The sequence below is a fragment of the Macaca fascicularis genome, chromosome 11, assembly GCF_037993035.2.
Source record: "Macaca fascicularis isolate 582-1 chromosome 11, T2T-MFA8v1.1".
NCBI lineage: Eukaryota > Metazoa > Chordata > Mammalia > Primates > Cercopithecidae > Macaca > Macaca fascicularis.
Window position 1 is genome coordinate 124,325,534 of NC_088385.1, and position 26,164 is coordinate 124,351,697.

Here is a 26,164-nt window from a genome sequence, read left to right on the forward strand (position 1 = left end):
TTTCTAGACCTGGCGTGGTGGCTCACACCTGTAATCCCAGCACTTAAGGATGCCGAAGCAGGCAAATGGCTTGAGCCCAGGAGTTCAAGACTAGCCTGGGCAACGTGACAAAACCCCGTCTCTACCAAAAATAAAAAAATTAGCCAGGTGTGGTGGCACACGCCTATAGTCCCAGCTACTCGAGAGGCTGAGGAGAGATGATCAGTTGAGCCCAGGAGGTCGAAGCTCCAGTGAGCTGTGATCACGCCACTACACTCCAGCCTGGGCCATAGAGAGAGACCTTGTCTCAAAAAAAAAAAAAAAAAAAAAGAATATTCCCTCTGAAAGGGATAGATCAAATAGTGGGGCTAATGTCCAAGATTAGATGGGAACTCAGTGCTGACACCCAGCAAGGTCAAGGTGGGAGGACTTATTTTCAGTCTCCTCTGAGCAGTTGGTCTAATCTAGAATGACAATCAGAAAGATGAAATTAAAGTTCTTTAAACCCCGGCATTTGTAGGGCTTGTACCAAAGGAAACATGAAGTTATCATCAGTGAGGATTGGACAGCGAGTCAAGACACTGAAGTTCTATCCCAGCTTTGGCAGTAATGTGCTGTGTGACTTTCATCCAGTCACATGCCTTTCCTGGGCCTCAGTTTCCCAATTTGTACAAGGAGGGTGACAGACAAAAACTGAGGGTATTAGAATCTCCTGGAGCAGCCTTGTTAAAAATATAGATATTTCCAGTCTCCCCCAGGGATGCTGATTTGGTAGATTTAGGGTGGGGTCTGGCATCTTTGCTTTTAACCAGTGACTTGTTGTATTCTGACACTAAAGGCCCACTGGGCTGATGTTTGGCGTTTGCTGGATTAGATGATGTTTAAATGTTGTCATATATTAGAACAAGGAAAATGGTCATGTCTATAACTTATGTGGTGTTAACCATAAAAACCCACACTGATCCATGGCAGGAAACATGCCCCCCTGTTCAAACAATCCAGATTAAAAAGGGTCCTGAAATGCCAAAATCAACTTCTACAAATTCCGGTTTCTTTTCTTTTTTTTTTTTTTTTTTTTGGGACGGAACTGCACTCTGTCGCCCAGGCTGGAGTGCAGTGGTGTGATCTCGGCTCACGGCAAGTTCCACCTCCCGGGCTCACGCCATTCTCCTGCCTCAGCCTCCTGAGTAGCTGGGACTACAGGCACCCACCACCACGCCCGGAGAAGTTTTTGTATTTTTAGTGGAGATGGGGTTTCACCGTGTTAGCCAGGATGGTCTCGATCTCCTGATCTCGTGATCTGCCCGCCTCGGCCTCCCAAAGTGCTGGGATTACAGGCATGAGCCACTGCGCCCAGCCTACAAATTCCAGTTTCTAATGGGAAAAAGCCCCAGTTCTCATGAGCACTGATTGTTGCTCTTAACCACATTCCAAGCCCTTCACAGACCCATAGAACCTGAGTGACAGGCAACACGTGAAGTCGTGTCATAAGACACCCCAAAACATCAGCAGACTGTGAGCGCAACAGGCACAGCCAAACCTGTCTGTGCTCACAATATGCAGGCAAATTGACCTCCCAGTCTTCCTGCCTCCTGGGAAATCAGCAACCCTGCCAGCGGGGACATTTCTGGACAACCGTCTGAGTGGTACCTTGGACAACTCTTTGCATCGTACTCACAGAGACCCACTGGGAGCAGCCTAACCTGTCACAATATCCCCGCCCTCTCACTCTTCTCCGTGAAGTCCTTCCCCGTGGAATACACAGGCTCCTGGGGACTGGCTTTGGCCATTTGGGAAAAATAAAGAGGAGACAGAAAGGGCAAAAAGCAGGCTGCTCTGAAAGCCACGATGACACTATTGGCCCCAAACGGCTCCATTTGTTTCGGATTGTAAGGCCTTCCTGCCTTACAATCACCAATCTTGGCATAACAGCATTGTTTCTAGAACACCTTTCACACACATAATCACAAAGTCTTCAAAACAGCCCCGTGTGGGAGTTACTGTTCTCATTTTACAGACAACAGAACCGAAGCTCAGAAAGGTTAAGTGAACAATCTGAGGTCACACAGCCATGGAGTGAGCTAAGCTTGGCCTCAAGCTGAGGTCTTCACCAGGTCTCTCTACCACACTGCTCACTCTTTCTCTACGTGATCTGGGACTCTGGGGAAAAAAAAAAATCACACAGTTTGTGGAGACAAAGCCAAGCCTCTGACCATAGGGATGGCTGGCCTCTGGCTGAGCAGATGTATCAGGAAATACAGCTATGTGTGCCAAGGTTCCGGTACATGTCAGATTGCGTAGGTGCCCAGATGTATGCAAAATGCCCCCAATTAAGAAAGCAAAAATTGGGGTTGAGGTCTTGGGTAGTGCCACTTACCAGCTAGGTGACTATGGGTAGGTAGCTTGGTTTGCCACACCTCAATTTCCACAGCTGCAAAATGGAATTCAGATGACTGCACTGGCAACCTGAGAGTTGTTAAGAGGCTCCAGGTGAATAATATGTGTGACAGTGCCTTGGAGCTGTCAGTGACAGAGCTCTGCGCCCCTCAGGGCGCCTCTGAAATCCAGGCTAGTGGAAAGGGGCCGGGGCCGCTGTGGCGGTGCTGGTGGGACAGAGACCCCCTCCTTCAGAGACCTGCGGAGGCTTCTCAAACCATCCGCTGAGATGCCTTGAGGGCGGAGAACGGACGCGACCCATGCGCACTTGGGGGGATTTATCTTCAGTTCTGAAGAAATAACGGGGGAAAATTCTGTGCTCCAGAGAGCTGCGTCAGTGTTCCCTGGTGTGTTTATGAATTTCTTGCGTTTGCCCCGACCCCAATTAGCACTGAAGAAAGGGAGCAATTTTCCTTCATTCCTCTCGGGAGGAGCGGTCTGGGGGCTCCTTTCTGCTGTCTCCCAAGGTCCTGGGCCGCCAGAGGTGAGATGAGGCGCCTAGAGGAGCGCTCGCCTGCACCGCACCCTTGCCTAGCGGCGTCCCTAGGGACCCTCCCTCCGTGGCGGCTGTGCGCGCTTTTCTTAGGCCTGAGCGCAGGGTTTGAGCTGGGTTATGGGAGTAGAAGGAAGAATCCCATGCGTCTTACCCCGGATTACCGTGTTAGAGATGGAGGCGAGAGCAACCTTCTGCAGCCTGTAGTACCCTGTGGGCTAGACCCCCCCAGTTCCTACTGGCGGGAAACCCTAGACCTGCGTGCGAGTCTCCCAGATCCGGTCCCAGAGCATTACAATAATGGTTTAAAAAAAAGAAAAATCAGCAACACTTCCTGCGTTATGAACACTTACCCTGACTTCATATTCACATTTATGATTTTTTAAGGTCCTCACGACAGTCCCACGAAAAAGGTACTGTTTCTCCATTTTACAGATGAGAAACTGAGGCTGGGAAAGATGAAGAGACTTACCGAAGGTCACACAAGTAAAAGGTCGATCTAGGACCAGAACCCAGGGGAGTCACTGGAAAGGTTCCTGCCCTCCTCGGCTGCCTTCTCTGTGAGAGCCTTTCCTCTCTGGATGTCTACCCCAGACAGCTTGATGTGGGGCTTGGAGAGCCATGAGCTCTCTGGTCACAGTGCCCTGGGGGTGGGGGCGAGCGTCTGGCCTCCTCTGGGGCGCAGTCCCGAGAGAGCCCCTTCCAGGACCGCGGACGCAAGGTCCCTGAGTGGCCCTGGAAGGTGGATCTCCCGGGGACCCTGCTCCGACCCTTGGCCACCTGGAAACCACCTCACCGAGCTCTGGTGCCGCTGCCCAGCCCCGAACCGCGGCGGAGCGCGCCCCTCGGCCTCCCTAGAGCTTCCTTCGCGGGAGAGGCACAACTTTCCCAGGTTCTGGAGACGGCGCTCTTACACCCCAATCTCGCCCAGACGGAAGAAGTGCGAGGTGCGGGCGGCCCCGCCATGACCGCAGGAGGAGAGCGCAAGGAGGCTCCTCACAAAGTTGGAGGCCAGGCCCAGGCGATGTTCCGGGGAGCGGAGCCCTCCCAGCCTCGGGCCCCCAGCAGCGGACGGCTGGCGGTGCCGAAGACTCCGCCATTACCTGCGGCTCGCAGTTGCAATTCGGCCGCAGAGTCTGGCACAGAGGAAGGCGTAAAGTTGAGCCTGGGCAGGTACAACGGTCCCCAGGGACTGGCATCCCCCAGCCAGGGCTGCCCGCGGGAAGGTAGCGAGCTGTGCCAAGGGCTCCGCCATTACCGCCAGCGCACAGCTCGGAGCCGAGCGCGCGGCTGGGGAGCGACTGGGGTCCTGCAAAGTTGGAGCCTGGGCGCACAGACCCCCGGACCGGAGCCCCTGGCCTGGGGCCGCCCGCTAGGAGGAAAATGAGGCCGCCCGAACCAAGTTGGGACGCGCAGCAAAGCCCGAGCCTTCCGCGCACACCAGGGACTCGGGCGGGAGCGGGGAGCCCTGGGGACGGAGAAGGGGCGCGGGACGCCCGGATCAGGAACTCACCTGCCGCCGAGCCGGGCAGCGGGGAGGCTGCCTCTTCGCGCTGCGCACCCGCCCGCCCGCCTCCTACTCCTCCTCTTCCTCCCGGGCGCCAGCGGCCGCCGCGCTCCGGGTTCTGAATCCTCCGAGTCCGCCGCCCCGCGCGGCTGGAGGGCGCCGGTTGCACCCACTCGCCTCCTGGTAGGAGCCGCGCGCGTCCCTCCCCTTCCCCTCCGCTTTGTGCCTCCAAGATCCCTCCCCACCCCCTCTCCCCTAGCCCCCACTCCTCCCTTCTCTTCTCCCCTCCCCTTGCGTCCCCTCCCTCAGCCTCAGCGAACCCAAGTTCGGGACGGAGGCTGCGAGCTTCCCCGGCGCAGTGCTGGGCGTCCCGCACGCGCCCCTGGCTCACCCCGTCCACTCGGCCGCTGCTCGCTGCCCGGCCGCCCCTCCGAGGAGCCGCGGCGCTAAGTAGCTCCTCACCCAGCCGCTGGGAACGCGGCATAAATATGTAGGGACTGAGCCGTGAGCTCAGCGAGGGTCGTGAGGGGGAATTTATTTCTTAATGTCCCTCCTTTATCCTATCATCGCTGAAACGAATTAGTAGTGACGTCCAACCCGACTGGTTTATGGGTGTGGGGAGGGAGACGTCGCAACCCTCATTAAAAGAGCCGCTCTGGGCTCCAAAGCATACATCTTTTATATAACCTAATTTCCATTTTTTTTTTCTATCAGGAAACACACACACACACACACACACAACGACAATTTCTGGGAGCCTGGAGAGGGCTGAATGTAGTAGCCACGCAGGGGAGGGCAGGTCTATTTGGGCAGAGAAGGCCCCATAGGAGGCAGGGATGGTTATTTCTGTCTCTACATCAGTGTTGGGATAGCATTCCTTAATGGGACAGTGGAACACACAGCCCCCCAGGTTGGGCAGTGCTGGGGGCCCCTCCCGGGAGCCCGCAGAGTCGCAGCCTGGGTTCTGGCCTTGGCTCTTGGGTGGACAGACGGAGAAAGGCAGCCTGTTCAGGAAATGTTGCCTGGTTCTGGTCTTTTCTGGAGCCACACTCAGGCCTGGCATCTGGGGAGGGGGAAAGATGGAGGGCACATGTTCATCTGTGGCCTGGGAGCGCCACAGGTGTGGAGAGGCCAAGGTCTGGGCTGGAGGAGGGGAAGACAGGGAACGCAGCTTCCCTTCCTTTCTTAGGGGCCCTAACATATGGGTAACCATATAAACCCGACTCAAAAGCTGTCTTTTCCTGGGCAGATTGCAAAGGATTTTGCATCTCCCCGTTGCTGTTGCTGCTGCTCACACAGTCTTGGGAAAACGGGGGAAAAGCAAGGAAAGAGAGGACACACACACACACACACACACACACACACACACACACACACACACGGCACCTGGCTCTGGGTGATTTGATCTTTTCTTCCTCCCCAGCCTTGCCAAGTGGAGCAAACCCACTCAGGCTTCGAGTTGCACAGAGAAGAGGCAAAGAGGAAAACCACCACCCCCTTTGTCACTAATAAATGCTTTTCAGATGTCTTGCACATCCAGCAGGGGAGGGGGGTGTGACTTTGGGGGCAGGAAGAGGGGTGTGGGGGATGAGGAAGGGAGGAAGGAATAAAGAAGAAGCTGATGAGGGTGCATGGAGGTCTATGCTGTCTTCTACACACTGGAAGGAGGCCTGGAGAAATGCCGCCAGCCCCAGCGCTCTGCCGCTTCCTGACTGCCACAAGGGCAAGTTTCAGAGCCTGTTTCCCGAGCCATGGATGGGCCTGGGGATGTCGTGAGGATATACACAATGAGATGGTGTTGGTGAAGCCCTTGACATAGTGCTAGACATATAGTAAATGCTCAGGAAACAGTTGCCAACAATAATGATGATTTTGATGATGATGAGAGTAAGAACAGTGGCACACAGACTGGATGGGGGGCGGGTCCCAGAAAATTGAGGCTGGAGCTGAGTCCTTGCAGTCTGGTCCCCTCCTGTCTTGGGTCCAGCGTCCCTTGCCTGAACCATTTCAAAGTTGAGTGCTGGGTTTCAGTGGTGTCATTCTCAGAACGCTGCTCCCTCAATTACCATGGCAACTGGGGAAAATCAGGAAGCCAGGGGAAGGGAAGCTGCTGTTCCACTGGGCTGGCGGTTCACCTGCTCAAAACAGAGTCCACGTCTGCCTGTGTGTGGGTCGAGGCCAAAAGAAGCTCAGAGTAGGGGCACTTCCCCTCTGGGAGCACAAGCTGTTTTGAAACTGGAGAGAAGGGTGGTTGGGAGGGAATGCACGGCCACGAGATGGTGGAGATAGTGGCGTCAGAGCCAAGGCTGGCTGTGCCTGCAGAAGGCAGAGTTGGCTGGATTTGGGGAGAGCAGGACAGAAACCCCACTCCCCTCACTTCTCTCCTCACTTCCAGGTGCCTTGGTGCAATTAAAAGCAAAGCCTTAGAACGTGGCTCTTGAGACAGAGATCTGGGAAGACAGAGTCTCAGAGCCCATGGGTGGAGCCAGGGACCATGAGGGGCCCTCTGTGTGTGTGTGTAGATGAGAGAGGAAAACAGACACACACACACACACGCACGCGCACACACACACACACACAGAGTCAGAGAAGAGAGAGAGGCAGAGAGATTGGCAGAGAGAGATACATAGACAAAGAGCGAGACAGAGACAGCAGAGACTGGCAGAGACAGTGAGAGATAAGAACAGACAGAAAGACTGGCAGAGAGAGAGAGAGATTGGCAGAGATGGAGATAGAAAAAGCACACAGAAAAAGAGACAGAAAGATTGACAGGAAGACAGAGACATATTGGCAGAGACAGAGAGAAAGACAGAAAACAGAGGGAGACAGAGATTGGCAGAAAGAGTAAGAGAAGAGAGAGGCAGAGGGATTTGCAGAGAGAGAGAGAGAGAGAGACAGATTGGCAGAGGCAGAAAGAAAAAATACACAGAGAGACATATTGGCAGAGAGAAAAAGAGACAGAGAGAGTAAGAGAGAGGCAGAGAGAGATCGGCAGATTGACAGAGAGACTGGCAGAGAGAGAGAGAGAGAGATCGGCAGATTGACAGAGAGACTGGCAGAGAGAGAGGAGAGAGATTGGCAGAGACAGGAAAGAAAGACAGAGATACAGAGAAAGATGGACAGTGACAGACAGAGCCAGACTTCCCTTCCCTCCCTCTGGTGGTTTCCCTAGGATTAACGGGAACTAGGGACACTAGTTGCAGTGGTAAAGAGAACAATGGCCATCTTCTGTTGAGCACTTCTCATTTCACTGGTTTTGAGCCAAGCATTTAATAGGTATATCTCACTGAACCATCAGAAAAATGGTAAGAGATGACTCCCTTTCTTATTCCCATTTTACAGAGGGAGAAAATAGAGGCTCTGGAGGCCGAGTGACTTGCTCCAGATCACCCAGGTAATCGGTGGTAAAGCAGATACTAGAACTCGGGGCCCCAAAGTGGGACTTTTCCTGCCTCCTCGCCTCTGTCTTGTGGAGAAAGAGGGAGAGTGAAGATGTCGGAGCCATCCGGGGAGTGTCTCAGGTTTGGGGAGAGTGGCTCCTGGTGTCTGGGGACCGCTACCACATGAGTGCTGGGCATTGTCTCCAGAGATCCCTAGCAAGTGGAGGGAAGAGACTTTTACCGTCAACCAGGTGGCCTTGGGATAATGCACAGTGACAGTCCCCCAAATGCCCCTTGGGTGCAGTGCCTTGGAAGCCGCTCTGGGCTGTCACAATAACCTGATTCCACCAGGACCCCTTTGGGGTTCAGGGGAAGATGAGGGTTGTGCCACCCTTCTCTCGAGCTATTGGAAAGTCAAACCAGCTGAGACCCGTCCTGGCATCAGCACAGGGCAGGCACTTCATAAATGGTCACCATGATAACAATTATTCTTGGCCTTTCTCTCAGGACCACACGCCTCAACCCATGCGTGGATGGTGGATGGGTGAAAAGGGTGTCCCTTCCCCCCACCTCCCAGCCATGCTGGACCCTCACTGGTGCCCACCCCTTAGTGCAGAGGTGGACCCCAGGGGAGTGGAGAGCTCTGGTGGAGCCCTGGGCAGGAGGAGGAAGGGAGGAGGCTGGCCTCACTGATGTGGCTGTCACCGAGGGGGTAATACATTATCCAGGGCTAATGAAAACATAATTATCTTCTTTTGGCTGCAGAGAGGGGCTAATTTAATAGGCTGCGATCGAAAGGCATCTGCTGAATTCACCCAGCAGTGAAAACACTTGAAGAGCTCCAGTGGGGGAAATGGACGGAGTGCGGCTGGCCGGGTCCGGCAGCTGCGTCCAGGTGGCAGCTCCCCTGGGAAGAAGGGGGTTCCTGGGGCTGCAGCAGAGGGGATGTGGCTGCTGGTAGGCATCCTATGCACAAACAGACCTGGGCTTCTTTCTTGCCATGAGTTCTCAGGCCAGTTATTTCCCTGTCTCAGCCTCACCTTCCTCATCTGTAAAATGGACGTTAATCCTACCTTCCTGACATTGACTGGGAGGAGCGGATGAATGATATGAGAGAGAGCCTGGCACATTCTAAGTAAGTGTTTCATGAAATTTTCACCCCTCTTCCACTTCCTGGGCTGGCTCTACTTGGCCTTCAAGTCTTAGCGTGAACTCCCCGTCCTGGGAGCAGTCCTAGGCACTCTGCATGTCCCACTTCAGAACGTACAAGTTCTGTGATGTTTACTCATTCAGTGCCCTCACGAGGGCAGGGTGATCTGTCTCCTCTGTTACTCCAAGGCAGGGATTCTCAAAGCGTGTTCCCTGAATGATGAGATCAGCATCACCTGAGAACTTGTTAGTGATGCTGATTCCAGGGCCCCACCTCAGACCGCCCGAATTAGACACTCAGGATGGGGCCCCGCAATCTGCATTTTAAACAAGCCAGTCAGATAATTCTGATGCCTGCTCAAGTTTGAGAACCTCTGTTCCCACCAAAAACCGAACAAATGTTTGTTTAAATAAGTAGAATTTGCTGTTAAGCTGGGGTTCAGCTATGTGATGACAATGAGTCTCCCTTATTAGACGCCAACTATATACCCAGCCCTGTGCATTATCCCCTTGAACCCACCAAGCCACCCCTTTACCTGTTACTCACCATTTCCCACACTACTTCATCCCCAAGAAACGCCCCTTGGTCTGCCTCATTGTCCTGCCTTGCTGGCCTGTTGGAGGTGTTGGAAGACCCCTGGGGTGCCACCTCTGTGTCCTTCCTGTTCCCATGGTGCGCAGGTCCCCTCCCTCCCTTAAGCAGCCCTGTCCACTCAGGGCTTCTGATTCTGAAAGGAAGTTAGCTTTTGACCCTGTCTCTGGGTATTTGGCTGGGAAAGTGATTTGGACCTGCTTGTTGTAAAGGACGGCACCCATCGGTCAGTTTTGCAGTTAGAGTAAGGAAGGGCCTTTGGAGATGGCTGCCTCCAACCTAGCATTTTACACTAGGGAGGCCAAGATCCAGGAAGGTTTGACAATCCATCCCGGGGCAGCAGCCTATCAGTGACAGATCAGTTTCCTGTCCTAACTCCCAGTTCAGGATGCGGGGTCTGAGACTCCTAAGAGCAAAGTGGGTGTCACTAAAGTGGCCCTGGGGGCATGCTTCTGTAGGACCCAGGAACAATGAACAGCGAACAGGGTTGTCCGAGAGCCCAAAACCCCCAGGAGAGGTAGGATATTTGCAGGACTCTGGCAGAGAAGAAAGAGGGAAGAGCCCTTTAAGGCTTAAGGAGGCAGTCTGAGCATTAAAAACACTAGATTTGTGGCTGGAACACCTGCTTTCCAGACTGGACACTTCCACCAATGTGCTATGTGAGCTCAAGGAAACTCCTTGGCATCTCTGGGTCTCAGAAGATCTTAACCTGAAGATGGCCAAGTCCCTGGAATTATATGCAAAACCAATTGCAAGTGCATTTTGCTGGGATAGAAGGTTCACAAGTGTGCAGCGGCTTTTTAAAGGGTGTGAGACCTTGGAAAGGTTAAACGCAATTTCTTGCCGGAGAACCGGCTGGCAAATTTGCAGATGCCTGTAGCTCTATGCAGCCCGTTTGGCAGAGATGCAGTTTCCAAAATGACCAACAGATGGCGCGCTAAACCTTCGCTGTAGCCTTCCTATTTTCCCGGAGACCAGTCAGGTAGTCCATGGCTTCCTATACTCAGCTTTCAGGACCAGAACCTAGGTCCCCGCTAAGCTGGGCTGCCCTGGGTGGGTTGAGAATCCTGGATCACCCCAGAAACTGTCTGCATCTCCTGGTTCCCAGCATCTGTCCACATAGAGAAGGCACTAAAAAGAATGTGAGGGCATAGGCAGGACATGGGGTGGGGGTTGCAAGCATACCAGAGGACCAAGTAAAACATTGAGAGGAGTCCTAAGTTTGCTCTTGATACCCTCAATTTAGTCCTTCAGTTCTTCCCTTCACCCACATTACGGAATTCCCTGGATCTCGCCCCAATTAAAGGCAGCTCATTGCAAAAATTCTCTAAGCCTGGAATTCTGATGGTCTAAATTGCACTGGGGTATGAAGGGCTGGTCAAAGTATTTGCATTTTGAAGGCACTGTTAGGGAGAACCCAGTGCTAACAGGGGGTTGCGAATGTACATACTTCCAGGGAACATGAAGTGGGCTGGGTAGGAGACATCAGGGAGTAGTGGAGCCTGTGGCTAACTGGAGCACATGCCCCTCCTAAAGGCATTCACATTCAGGTGTTTCCAAAGTAGTGTTCCACCCAACTAAATCACGTGGGCCAATAGTATAAAGAGCTCTGACCAAGGAAATGGGTTTCAGCCTGGTTAGTGGAGCTGTTTGAGCAGCAAAGAAGGTCTTAATCAGAATGTAAAATAGTGGCTCCCAAACTCTCAGATGTATAAGAATTCCCTGAGAAGGGGAACACCAATTCCTTGACCCTGCCTCCAAAGATTAGGAGTCTAGATCTGGGGTGGTACCCAAAAGGCTGTATTTTTAATAAGCTCTCCAGGGGAAACTGAGGCAGGTTGTCTTCTGGTTCTAAGTTGGCTACCTTGTGCTGGTAAGGCCACCCCAGTGTGCTGGGCTGGGTCCTTACCCTTGCTCAGCAGATAACTGGAGTTCAATGACAGAGCTTCTCATCACCAATGACATCCCCTCAAAATGAAAGCATCCCCTCAAAAAGAAAGATCTCTTACAATTCTGCCCCACCCCCCACCATACCACAGACATGTGCAAAAAAGATGACATGGGCTGACTTATTTCTAAGAATTAGGCAAATTCTGAGACCAGTCCCTCGGGGAGGATAGTGGGGAGGTGGTTGAAAGAGGAAGAGGTTAAATTCCAGCTCAGTGTTCTGGAAAGCTCCCAAACCAGGGCCAGGGTACCTTCTTTATTTGACTCTATCCTCCATCTGCTGTGTGACCTTGGGCAAGTACCATTCCCCCTCTGGGCCTTAAATTCACCATGTATAAAATTAAAGAGTGGTAGACTGGAGCATAGTTTCCTCCTCTGTTCTAGGACCACCTTGGGCTCTCCAGTAGTGTCTTGGGGTCTCCCTGTCATGTAGGTCAAGGGGGAAGGTTGGGGAGCTGAGCTCTGAGCTCACTCAGACGTGTTCTGTTTTTAATCTGTCTGTGTATCTGGCTTCCTCAATCAGCTTTCATTGAGAGCTACTGGCCTGGCATCTTCTAGTATACATGTAATCATTCACTTCCCCCTCTTTCTGGTGGTCCACATGCCTGGCACTATGTCAGGGGGCTGGGGCAACCCCAGGCAGGCTTCTGGCTCATGAAGTGCTCAGTGCCAATGAGAAAGTCAGATGAGCTCATAGTCCACAGGCCATAACAACCAAGCCTGCTAGCGTGCTGACGCTTTGCAGCCTACACTGCCCAGAACCACGGAAAGGGATCCTGCTGGCCTCACCCTGACTCTTAAAGCCTTAATGAGAGAACCCACTTTCTTCTCCACAGCCTGACAGCCTAGAGCTCTGTTAGCTTCATATGCTTTGACATTTGATTTATTCAAACAGACATGTGAGCAAACTGTCTTAGACTCTTCTCTAATTGTGTGGAAGAGGGGAGGGCACACTGATATGGTGTGATGTAAAAGCTTTGGAGTCAGTCCTGGGCTTTGCTACTTCCTAGCTGTGCAATCTTAGGCAAGTTAATTACCCTTTCTGAGCCTCAGCTTTCTCATCTGGCAAAACTGGGGAAGATGATAATCCCTACTTCATAGGATTGTGCTGATAAAATGAGATAGTGGATTGGAAGCCCTTAGCACAGTATTTGGCACATAGTACACGCACAACAAATGGTAGTTCCTTCTCCTCCTATTATTACTAACGTGAGGGTCCTGCCTCTGTTTTGAGATTAGGAGCCCTTTGAGGGGTAGGAGCCATGTCCGAATCTATTCTGACATTCTCTAGTATGCCTAGCAGTTTGCCAGTACATCCCAGGCATTCAGCTACTGAATTCAATTGCATGGGGGAATTAGGACAATTTCTCTAGACCAGTGGTTCTCAAAGTGTTTTTCCCAGACCAGCATCACCTGGGAACTTACTAGAAATGCAAATTTTATGAATCCACTCTAGACCTAGTGAATCAGCAACCCTGGGCGTGGGGCCTGGCAATCTGCATTTGGAGAAGACTCCAGTGATTCTGGTACACTTTCAAATTTGGGAATCAGTTATCTGAATCAATAATTTTCAAACTTGTTTTAGCCGGGGCATTAAAAAATATTCTAATGGGATTGTATGCAGAAGCCAGTATATAAAATAGGTGAAAGGGGAACTATTGCAGAATCATGAAGCAGGGGGCAAGATTCTTGACTGCCCTGTCCTCCTCCAGGGAGCCCGTGGAGCATTTAGGACTTCCAGGAACAAAGCTTAAAAAGCATTTCCTTACAATTTTTCATCCTCCTACTCATCTCATCTACCCACCTATCCATTCAGCCACCCACTGACCCATCCATCCATCCTTCCATCCATCCATCCATCCATCCATCCATCCATCCATCCATCCATCCATCCATCCATCCATATCTGTTGGGAGATTATGTGTCTCTTGCATTTCTCTATGTCTTACCAGCAGAGGTACTGATTGCCTTTTCTTCAGACTATCCTTTTAAGGATGCTTATATAGAGAACAGCTTTGGAAGACAGAAATAATGTTTCAATTCAGAGCGAAGGGCAGGCATGTATACTATCCAGTGTGATAAATATACTATCTCAGGAAAAGGGGGCAGGTTTGTCTAGTATTCAGGATGGGGTTTCCTCTCTTGTAATCCAATCCATGTCACCTAATCCTCTTTCTGTTGGAGATTGAGGAACTGGCACAAATGCTGATACTCTGGTTATTACTATTGCTGTGAGTAATAAAATCCTATGTCTCTGACCCAGGAATCTCATGTCTTCTGCCAACATCCATAAAACTCGGCAGCTAAATTGTTGTCTTGCATGTAGAGTAAAGCCTCCAATCCTTCACTGTTCTTGACACTAGTCAGCCTCCCCCACATCACTCTTTTGTTGTTTCAGCATAGTGTGTTGGCTACTCCATGGCATGCAAAAGAAAATCGTGTCCTAGCCTCAGAGGGCTTGCAGTTGGCTTGTCAAGGTGAAAGATAGAGACCCACTGATCACTCTAGCCATGCTGTCAGGCAGAAAGTGGGAGTTTTTTGGAAGAATGAGAAGTCTGGACTTGGGAGACAGCAGAAAGTCCAGAGGAGGGCACATCTCTGGAGTCCACAGGGAAGGACTGAGGAGTCCACAGGGAAGGTCTCTGGACAGGACAACAGCATTCTTCTGCACCTCCCTCAGTCCCTGCACTGCTGTGTGTTCACTCTCATCTGTCTCTGCTTCTCTATCTGTCTGAGCACTCTTTGGAGCAGAGACCCCATTTTCTTCATCTCTTGGGCCCCAGAACTCTACCCAGTGTTTGGCACACACTAGGTGTTTAGAAAAGGTTTGCTGACTCACAGGAAGAATTTCAGGTAATATTAATGATGACGATAAAAGAAATATGATGATCAGAAACAGTAGCACTTTAGCACTCACTACATGTCAGGCAAGGTCCTAAGCTCTCACCCACATGGGAAGTGTTATATTCATATATTGGTATATTCACTGTCACATACTTGGTGAATGATACATTAGTGTGTTAGCTCTCACCCACTTAATGACTGGCAGAGCCAGGATTTGAACCCAGGAAGACTGACTGCAGGGTCTGTGCACTTAAATGCTACACAATGATTGCTAAAGTTGAAGAGGGAATGATTAGAAGGGGCAGCTTGGGACACAGGAAGATGGGGTAGCAACTAAAAAATATGCTAAGCATCACTTCACCCAGATCACCATGGTTACCATTTCTTGAGCACTTACTATAGGCCATGCTAATCTTCCTTATTCTTCATAGCCACCCTATTAGTTGGGTATTATTGGCCTGTTTTGGGGGGAAACTAAGGCATAGAGAGGTAGAATTACTTGCTCAAGGATACCTGGCTAAGCAGTGGCAGCTGCAGAATTGCAGCTCAGGTTGGTTGAACTACAGAGCCCAGTAATCTTAAGGGGGAAAGTCTGGTTGAGGTGAAGCCCTAGAGGGTTGGGGTGACCTTAAGGCAAGGGCTTCCGTTGACTGAACTTTGAGGCAAGGTTAAGCTGACCTAGGTCTGGAGCCAAAGAGAAGAAAATGAGAAAAATGGGTGCCCTTCTTAAACTTTCTAGCCCAGGGTATCCACATCACTGTTGTATCCAACTGATCAATGTTATGAAAAGAGAGAGAGGGTGGGCACTGAAGCCAGGCAAGACTCAGCCCAAATCCAGCCTCTGCTTCCTGCTAGCTGTGTGACCTTGGGCAAGTTACCTAATGTCTCTGAGCCCCAGAATCTACCTGCCTGTCAAAAACCTTGAAAATCACATGAACTAACAGCTCCAAAGTACCTAGTATGTACTAGGCACCCAACCAATGTCCATTCCTTTATTTATTCAATAAATATTTACTGAAGCACCTTCTGGTGGTGCCCCACCCATATCACCTTGACACCTACCATTCCCATGCATGCTGATCCAGCTGCCAGCTGTGAGCATCTGCAACTCTTTTGCTAAAAAAAAGTCAGGGAATTCATACCCACCCACTCCCCGCCTCACCCAGGAACACTTAACCAATGATTGACAAGATTTGGGGTACAAATACCTGAATACTTCCTTGCCTCTTGATATGGTTTGGCTTAGTGTCCCCACCCAAATCTCACCTTGAATTGTAATAATCCCCACATGTCACGGGAGGGACCCAGTGGGAGGTAATTGAATCATGGGGGTGGGTCTTTTCCGTGCTGTTTTCATGACAATAAATAAGTCTCATGAGATCTGATGGTTTTATAAAGGGGAGTTCCTCTGCACAAGCTCTGGCTTGCATGCTGCCATGTAAGACACGACTTTGCTTCTCATTCGCCTTCTGCCATGATTGTGAGGCTTCCCTAGCCATCTGTAACTGTGAGTCAATTAAACCTCTTTTCTTTATAGATTACCCAGTCTTGGGTATGTCTTTATTAGCAGCATAAGGACAGACTAATACACCCCTTGAGTGGACTAACTCTGAGATGTGTTTTCTACATTGGTTTCCATGTCTGATAATTCATCCTTCATTGGCTCCTTGCCTTCTCTGTCTCATTTCTCCATTCTCCTATCTGTGTTTTCTGAGATCTCCTCCCAAAGAAATTCCTTGCATCCCAACCCTTGTCTTGGAATTGGCTTCTGGAGGACTCAAACAAAAGTGAAGCTAAGACATGTACTAAACTCCTCTCACATACCACCCACTGAACTCCATCTTGTGCCTGGATTAACCAGACAGATACAGTCCCTGCTGTCAGGATGCAAAGACTCAGGCCATCAGAAGAATCAATTACTAAATGAAGAAACTCATAAAGGATTAACTGCAGGCTGGGCACGGTGACTCATGTCTGTAATCCCAGCACTTTGGGAGGCCAAGGCGAGAGAATCACTTGAGGTCAGTTGTTCGAGACCAGTCTGGCCAACATGGCGAAACCTCATCTCTACTAAAAATACAAAAATTAACTGGGTGTGGTGGCATGCGCCTGTAATCCCAGTTACTCAGGAGCCTGAAGCAAGAGGATCGCTTGAATCTGGGAGGTGGAAGTTGCAGTGAGCCGAGATCACACTACTGCACTCCAGCCTCGGTGACAGAGTGAGACTCCATCTCAAACAAGAAAAAAAAAAAAAAAAGAATTAACTGCAGATATGAAGCCCCTTTTCTTCCCCTTTTCTGCCTCTCAGAGATGTTAAGGCCCCATCTTAGGATGCATCTGAGTCTTTCCAGAATTGTAATAACTTTTCATGCCTTTTCTTGACCACTCAGTGAATAAGTATTTTGAAGCCAGAATCATGTCTCATTGTTCATATTTTTTTTTTTCCCTGCAAAATGCCTGGCCCATCGCTTTGTGTTCATTCATATGATAAATATTTATTGAGCACGACTATACGTCCTAGGCCCTGGCGGGGACACACTGAGCTAACAGAAGTGGCCCCAGCCTTCATGGAGTTGATATTCTAGCTAGGGAAGCAGAACATACACAAGTAAAGACATCAATAAGATAAAAGTTCACCAGTAAACAGATAATATGATGTCAAATGATGATGAGGACTCTGGCAAAAACACCAGGACAAGGGGGCCAAGAAGGGACTGGGCTGGAGCCAATTTTAGATAATGTGGCAGGCCCCTTGGAGGATGTGCATACAGTTGGTGCTCCATAAAGTGTTGTTAAATACAGGAAGTATCATCTTTAACTATCCAGCCAGTGAATAATATGACAGATGAGGATAACACCCTTGATATAAAAGGGAAAAGGGGCCAGATGCAGTGGTTCATGCCTGTAATCCCAGCACTTTGGGAGGCTGAGGTGGGCGGGTCACTTGAGGCCAGGAGTTCGAGACCAGCCTGACCAATGTGGTGAAACACCATCTCTACTAAAAATACAAAAAGATTAGCCAGGCTTGATGGAGCACGCCAGTAGTCCCAGCTAGTTGGGAGGCTGAGGCACAAGAATCACTCGAACCCAGGAGGTGGAGGTTACAGTGAGCTGAGATGGTGCCACTATACTCCAGTCTAGGCGACAGAGAGAGACTCTGTAAACAAATAGATAAATACGAAAAGACCATGTAGAATTTTCCAGTCATTCAGAAATCTGTTGGGTCTCCAGTGCACACAGTTTTTGTGCCAATTAACACCCCCCACCACCACCACCAGAGGAAGGCGGCATTGATAATTGATCGGTACTAGTAGGAGAGCTGTCAGAATCAACGAAGGGGCCATCTGAGGTGTCAGGAAGCCACAGGTGCCGGTAAAAACAGAGTCTGCAACAGATTCTGCAGTAAGTCTCATGACTGAGAAGAGGCTCAGGCCAGCAACAGCTGATACTTCATGTCTGCGTCTTCTGCTGTAGGCTTCACGCTACGTACCTTATGAGGGATACACTATTAAGGCTCTGATAACCCTGTTAGGCAGCTACTATTATAACCCCATTTTCCAGGGGATGAGGAGATTAGTAACTTGCTCAACATCGCACAGTGACCATGAAGTGTGGTCAGGGCCACAATGGAGAATGGTGGTGAGGGAGGCACAGAGGAGGCATGCCTACCCAGCCTGGGGCAAATCAACACCTACCTCCTAGGCATAACTTCTGAGCTGAAGGCTGGAGAAGGATTGGGGTTGGCCCAGGGAAGGTGAGCAGGGAGGAGGGAAAGGAACTCATTCTAGAGAAATGCAAAGATCTGGAAGTGTTGGCACTTTTAGTAACCCCCAGGAGCTTATATTTTGCTGAAGGTGAAATTAACCCCTTGTCCAAGAGTTTGCACAGCTCAGGGCCTGGCTGGATGAAAGTCACGTTTCTGGAGCCATGGTGTAGTCCTAGGCTTCCCCATACCCCAGGGAAATGCTGTGTGGAGGGTGTGGGCATCTCCCAGGTGATTCTCTGTTCCTTCTTTGGGCAAGGTTAGCCTTGTGCCCATCTCCCTGGGCCAACAGAGTGGAAGATCTCTGGGGTCAGTGACTGGGCTACCATAATTCTGGCAGCTAGAGGGGTCTTTATATCAGCTTATGGGATTGGTTTGGATCCCTGGGTTATTGGGGGCCTTGGAGTCAACAGCTGTGGTGGGCTAAGGGTGGCTGCAGGGTCTGACACATTTGTTAGCACATGCTGATGCTGATGCTGGCATCTAGAGCACCTCAACCTCCACCCAGGGCTGTAGCCTCCCACCCAAGCTCACCAAGAGGGCTCTGAGCTGTGGTTAGCAGCTTAATTAACTATCACACATATAAAGTCCCAAAGGCTCTGACCCCATCTTTCCTTCTCTATAATCACTCTGCAGTGTGAGCCACCATCTTCCTCACCTGGGCCATGCCACCAGCCCCAACAGGCTTCCCTGATCCCTACAATCCAGTCTCCTAGCCCAAGTCAGCAAGATCTCTCCAAGGTGCAAATCTGACCATGCCATCTCCAGATCTGGAAGTACTTCAGAGTCCCCAGTGACCTCTGGATAAAGCCCAGATTCTTTAACATCCCTCGGTTCATTTATTCTTCCAACCCGCAAAAGATGATTGAGCACCAATAGATGACCCTTATTAGGTTTGATGATGCATTCGCTTCTCAACTGACTTCGTTTCATGTTCTTTTTGGTAGGAAGGAGCCTATGAGAACATTTCTTATTTTCTCAGGCTCAGCATTTGCATCCCTTCTGCAGCTGCACCTTAACTTTCTTTGGGGTGCCCCCACCCTCCTTCACTCAGTCTTGGGACTCTGGTTCCTGTACCTGAGGCTCAATTTTTCAGCTTTTCCTCAACATCTTGGTGCTACCTCAAATTCCTCCAATACACTTCTTCCTCCCTTTGCTGGAATTTTGCCAGAGTCAGTTTATGGTGCTTGAAACCAAATAAATCCTAATGAATGGGTCCACCTCTCATCTTTCAGCCTGGAAGGGGCATGGGCAATTGTTGGTTTGCCCCCTCTAGGTTAATTAACTACACTTCTGCACTATGCTAGGTGCCCTTGGAGGCTGACCCAATGGACAGACCTCTCTTCCATTTGGATTCAGTCAATAGAACACATTGGTAGGATAATGGGGGGTGAGAGGAGAGTAAGGTTGGGTTTATTCCCTCTTGGGTTAGAAAGAGCAGTGGCTGCCCTGGGCTAGAAAGAGCAGTGGCTCTGTCCCTTTGTTAGAGGCTGTCCTCGCCACATAGCTCATTCCCAAGTTCTGCTAGCTGCTCTCTTCCTCTCACTTTTTGAGGCTCCCCATAGTCCTGGGTCTTGCACTATTCCTTGTTGGTTTCCCTTGCCCCTGACCACACCTTTGTAAACTAGCCCTTCATTCATCTGTCCTCAGTTACATGGTTTGAGTGCATATCCCTTTCCTGCCGGGGCCCTGACTGATACAGGGAAGGTCTCTGCCATGATCCCTGCCTGCTTAGGATCTAGAGGAGATGGGAAGCTGTGGTGAGTCTCCCAGTCTTCTGGGATGTAGCAATAGAACAGAAGTTCTGGAGGTAGCAATAGAAGAGAAGCAATAGAATCAGCACAAGCATCAGACAAAAAGTCTCTGAAAGTATCTGCAATGGGAAGCACTAAGAAGAGCTCCACTAGAAAGAGTTTGGAGCTGTATGTAGGTCAGAGGACAGGGGCCCACTACTTCCTTGCTGTGAGGCCCTGGAGAAAATCACCTCCTGTCTCCGATTCTTGTCTTTTCATCTGTAAAATGGAAATGATAACAGAGCCTACAGTATCGAGTTTTACTGGGGAGTCAATGACATCAGGTCATTCATTCATTCAATTATTCCTTAATTCAACAAATATGTATTGTGTCCTCCTATGTGTCTGGGAATGTGCTGGGTGCTGGGCACACAGTAGGAAAGAGAACAGGTGCTGCTCTTACCCTCAGGGAAAGAGATATAAGTAAGCAAAGAGCCACAAATAAATATCCAATTATTCACTGTGAAAAGCCCTCTTGCGAGGGGCTCCATTGGATGGAAAAGTCCTCTCTGAGGAAGTGACAGATGTTTGCTGAGTCTTGGAGGAGGAGGAAGGTTAGCCAGGTAGGAAAGGTGACCCACATATAGACAACAGAACATCCCAAGGTGGAGGTGATTGTAGGAGGAACCATGAGTGATGGGGAAGTAGAAGATGAGGTGGGACAGGTGGCAGGAACCAGGCCAATCAGGGCCTCGTACACCTCAGTGAGGGATTTGTATTTTATTCTGAGTGCAAGGTCTGATCTGTGGCTTGAAGGACTACTCTGGTGGGTATGTGAAGGACAGACTAGGGAAGGGACAGGAACAGAGTCAGGGAGACCAGCAGGGACTGCCACAGTCTCCCAAGTGAGACTTGATGGTGGCTTAGACCTGGGTATTGGCTATGAAGGTGGAGGAAATAAACTGAAGCAGAGATGGTTGTCAGTCCCGCAAGGGTTCATACTCTCTATTTCCATAGTTTATAGTTGTGGATGGGAAGCAGCCAGAGACTACATTTCCCAGAGTCCTTTGCATCTGGATGTGGTCATGTGACTGGTTTTCACCAGTGAAACGAGGGCAGAAGTGATGGCCTCATCTCTGGGCTGAAGTGGTTAGGAGCAGGTGTGTCTTCCCTGCCTTCTCTTTTCCTGTGTGTTGGTTGGAGGCAAAGGCCATAGGGGATGGCAGAGTCATAGATGAGAGCTCCATACATCCCTGAATCACCACCTGAACCCTTCATTAGATTTCATTTGTTTGCAGAATAAACTCCTATTATATTGAGTTACTGAGATTACAGGGTCTGTTTGTTACAGCAGCTAGCCCTACTGTAACCAACCTATGGGCAGATTAGTTGAATAGATGGAACCAGCAGGACTTGGTTATTGTGAATGAACAAGGAGGTGAAGAATTACTTCTAAGTTTTAGCTTGAGCAACTGTAGAGATGGAGTTGATGTTTTCTGAGCTGAAGATGACATTAGAGAATTCACTTTTTCTTTTTTTATGGGAATCCAGAGTCAAGTTTAGAACACGGATGTTTGCAGTGTCTGGGAGACATCTGAGTGGATATGTCAAGTAGAAAGTTAGATATAAGGATTCAAAAGAGGTCTGGGCTGGTGACGTAGTTTAGAGATTTGTTGTCTTGTAGGTAGTATTTAAAGTACTTCGTAGGTACTCAATAAACCTTCTTTGAATCAGATGATGTAAATCATCTTTTCCTCACTTGTACTGAGCCTTTGGAAGTAGGTGGGCAAGAATCATCCAAAAGTAATTTAAAAGCCCCCCAAAACCCTGCAGCAAGCTGAAGAACCATCCATTCCTTGCTTTGCTCTTGTATGCCCATTGAGGAGCCTCTCTGAGCTCAGAGCAGCCTGAGAATCAAGCTATTCAACAGCTGAATGAAGGTAATGCTGATGATGTTTAAAACCGCCTTCCTGCTGCATTGGGTAAAACACTCATCTTTGATGCAATGAAAACCACTTGAATGTCTGCCTTTTATTCCTTCAAACAGCTTCACCTTGTAGGCCAGGATTTGAAACAGTGTAAAAAAGGCAAGGCTTGGCTTCACCTGCCTCTGTGGAGGCCTCTTGTCCAACTTCCCAGGCTACAGATACTTTACTCTGTAGGGGTTTTGGTGGGATTCTGGGTAGGCCAGGAGGCAGTGTGTCTAGGAAGAGACCTCCAGGCAAAGTTGACGTTGTCATCCAAATGGCCTATAATCCCAGGGTAGTAAACTCAGATGCTTGCAGGAGGCAACTAGTCAATGAGTCAGAGAAATGGGTCACATGGGTACCTTAAGAACCAGAGAGCTCAGGTCATGGGTAAAGGGGTTGGTACGATTTGGCTCCAGCCCATTTGTTACCACGTGGAACACAAGTCCAGTATTGGTGGGTCTTCTGAATTTTCAAAAGAAGCCCCAAATTCAGATTTGATGTGAAATTTTCTGAGTTTTAAATGCTGGTAAAGGGTTACATTTTAAAAAGTGCACTGGGGGCCAAACAAATAATTTGTACATGGTGCCAGTGACGCCTGGGCTTGCAACCAGCTTGACACCCTTGGGGAGCTGTGGAGCAGTCATGTGCCTCCTTCTCAATCAGTTGTCCAAGGGGACATACCATTTGGGAATTGTGATTGAACCCACACATGCTCTTTGACTCAGCCACAGAAATAGTGAACTATAATTATGGTTCTTTTAATTCCTCCTTTATTTAGGTAAACACTTAAAGTTTTTCAACAAGTGAGAAAAAGAAAAGATAAAGGCTGAGAAAGAACTAGAATTCAAGAAAGAGCTAGAATTTGAACATTGGGGCTATGTATATCTTATCCACTGCTGTAAGTCAGGCTGGGTGCACAAAAAATGTTGCTGAATAAAGTATTGAATGAAAGGAAATGTGAATAAATGTAGAAAAGTCACAGGAAGGAAAGGTGAATAAAAGTAGCAAAGTCACAGAGCCAAGTTTGCATGTTTCAGGGTGTGGAAGGGTGGCACAGTAGTTTCCCAAGCCCCACATTTTAGTTCTGTTACATCTAAATTATTCTCTGAAGAGGACATCTATGGGATGCTGGTGCAATGTATGAATGTATGATTGCTCCCACTGAGGAACATGAACTTAGTATTACCAAGGTCTGTGTGGTTGACCTGGCATTCTCCTTTCCCTTATCTCCCCCACTAGAATTCCTCTCCAACCTTTAAATTGTAGCTCCAGACTATGCCACATATAAAGTTTTTATTGATTCCCCCAGACAATAATAGCAGCAATAACAGTCCCATTTAATGGACAACTACTACCTGCTAAACATTGTCCTGGATGTTTGTAATGATAACATTTTTGACACCTGGCCATAGTGGTGAGTACACATGACTAAAGCCTGGCCAGTCATAGCACCTCATACCCTTCCCCTAAAGTGATTGGTCTGAAAGGTAAGCAAGTGACTCAAGCAGAGCCAATCAGGCCTCTTCCCTGGAACTAATATACTGTTACTGGGTGAAGGAAGCTGTCTTCCTGCTGAGGCTGCTAAGCCGAAGCTATTAGTGGTATTGTTACTGCCGCTTGGGAAAGGCTCATCTGCAGGAGAAGAGACTGAGGTTTATACAAATCAAGAGATGAGACAAGCAGAGAACAGAGGAAACTGTGGATGCAATGCATTCCTTTATCTGTCTCCTTGGAGTGGGGTTTTTGTCATTTACAACCAAAAGAATCCTGACGGATACAGCCCATTATATACGTTGTCATACTGAACTGTCTTAAGAACCCTGTGACACTGATATTAATAACCCTCATTTTATAGATTAGGAAATTATGGCTCAGAGAGGTGAAGTGACTTGCCCAAGGCCACACAGCCACTAAGAGGATGGTTTGATGACTCTGGATGCTCTCTTTCCATTGTGTTGCTCTGCCTGTCTTGATAAACCAGTTGTCTGGGTTAGAGCAAGCTAACAACAGCTAAAAAATATCATTATTATTCCTGTAGGGCAGGAATGTCTCCCCAGCTAAGAAGTCTACTGTTTCAGGGTTAGAAGGAACTTCAGAGTTCAGTTGAGGTTCTTTGGAAAGAGCAGGGAACTTGGAATCGGGAGGCTTCTAGGGGAAGTTCTGTTTGTTCCTAGCTGGGAAAATCAGTCACTCAGTGTCTCTGTATTTGAATGTCCTCATCTGTGAAAAGAGGATAATACTCAAGATACAAGATTGTTATGACAATTAAAGGAGATAAAGTACATGAAACTGTCTTAGACATATAAAGCCCTATATAAAAGTAATGTACTAATACTATTATTTATCCCTACGATGCTTATGCCTCATCTCAGTTGTGCCTGCATACTCCCACATATAGGGAACTCACTGTCTCTCAAGGCAGTTCTTGCCACCTTTGGACTATTTTGATTATTATGAAAGTTTTTCATATTCCAAGTTGAGATATTTTCTCCTTAGACTTGTGTTCATTGAGTCTATTTTATCCCCATGGGTTTCTTTTTCTTTTAAATTGAGATGGAGTCTCCCTCTGTCACCCAGGCTAGAGTGCAGTGGTGCAATCTCGGCTCACTGCAGCCTCCACCTTTTGGGTTCAAGTGATTCTCCTGCCTCATCCTCCCGAGTAGCTGGGACTACAGACGGATGCCACCACACCTGGCTAATTTTTTTGTATTTTTAGTAGAGACGAGGTTTCACCATGTTGGCCAGGCTGGTCTCAAACTCCTGACCTCAAGTGATCTGCCTGCCTTGGCCTCCCGAAGCGTTGGCATTACAAGCATGAGCCACTGTACCTGGCTTCCCATGGGTTTCATCCATCCATCAATCTATCCATCCATCCATCTATCCATCCATTCATCCATTCATCTTCCTCCCTCCCTCCCTCCCTCCCTCCCTTTTTTTCTTTCTTCATTCCTTTTTTGCACCCATCAATCTACTGAGGTAAATACTGAAGGAAATTGGAGAATCAAGAGCTTGTGCTAGTGTGCATGTCCACACTAGCTTCACTCCACCTATCCAATTCTCCATCCAACAATTGGAATAATTTTCTAACACAGATATAATCCTGTCACCTCCTTACTTCAAGCCTACCAGTGGTCATCCATGGCCCTCATGATAGAATGAGCTGAAGATCTCTGTCTGATATGGCCCCTGACCACCTCTCCAGCCTTGCCTCTCCCCTCTCCCATCTCATGACTATCCTCAAACCGAATAGAGTGTGACCCAGCTGAACAGAGTGACTGACAATTGTTGGGATGGGCCACTGTCTTCCCCGCCAGGCCTCTGCACAAGCTCTTCTCTATGCCTGGAATATGCCGCCCACCACCCCTGCTCTTTACCTAGCTCAATCCTACTTATCCTTCAGATGTTGGTGGAGACATCACTTCCTCCAGGAAGCCTCTCCTACCTCCAAAGGCTGGGTGAAATCGCTTCTCTGGTATTTCCAGAGTCCCCTGGGCTCACCTCCAGCCCAGGATAGATCACACTATGATTAGCTCCCTGCTTGCCTGTCTGTTTTCTGTCTCTGTGTTATATTGATGTCTGGTTCTCCGACACCTAACAGAGTCTCAATAAAGAGTTTTAAATGGATACCATCTCTCCTTTCATTTCTGTCTCTTGTCACTTGCCTCCATCCCTCAGGACGCTGTGAATTATAAAGAGAGCTAATGACTCCACTACAGTAGAGATGAACCACTCTGGGAGGGGCGCCTGTCTGCAATAGCTCTAGCTTACCACAGTAGCTGAACCACCACCATTAGGTGGTGTCTGAGGGATCCTCAGACAGAGACCCACAGTAAGTGAGAGGGGTGTGTGTGTGTGTGTGTGTGTGTGTGTGTGTGTGTGTGCGCATGCTCCTCACTGCAGCACTTTGCAAGGGTCCCAAACTCCTACTTTCCAACATCAGTACTGCCAGGGGCCAGGGTGAAAGGCTGCTCATAGGAGGCTGTGTGGCACAGTGGTTGTCTCCTGTAACTGGCGTTGACTTCCTGGGTTTGAATCCTGACTCTACAGCTTCCCAGCTGGGTACCCTAGGGTAAGTCATTGAATGCATCAGTGCCTCAGTTTCTCCCTCTGTAAAATGGTCTTGATAATAACAATGTTAACTTTTGGGGTCAGGATGAGGGTATTCAGCAACACGATGCCAGTAAAGTGTTCAGTATAGAGCTGGGACAGAGTAAGAACTTAGTAGACCTCAGTTATTGTCATTGTTCTCCTTTAAATTTAAATGATTCTGCTTATCCAGAAGTCCTGGGATCTGGTCCCAGCTCTGCCGCTAACCCTGTGGATGGCCCTGGATAAGTGCTTTTCCCTCTCTGCACTTCTCCCTGTGTTCTC

The 26,164-nt window shown here is 49.2% G+C and overlaps 1 protein-coding gene across 2 annotated transcripts in view; it reads right to left on the reverse strand.

Moving 5' to 3' along the window:
* The window catches only part of NOS1 (nitric oxide synthase 1), a 231,703-nt gene that overhangs the window by 141,955 nt on the left and 63,584 nt on the right, over positions 1–26,164 (reverse strand). Inside the window, exon 1 of one of the 2 annotated variants that reach the window (XM_015431613.4) lies at positions 4,422–4,645. The exons of the other annotated variant lie outside the window; for it this stretch is intronic. The gene's annotated coding sequence lies outside the window, so the exon portion shown is untranslated. Of the gene's footprint in view, positions 1–4,421; positions 4,646–26,164 lie in introns of those variants that run through there. 2 annotated transcript variants of the gene reach the window in all.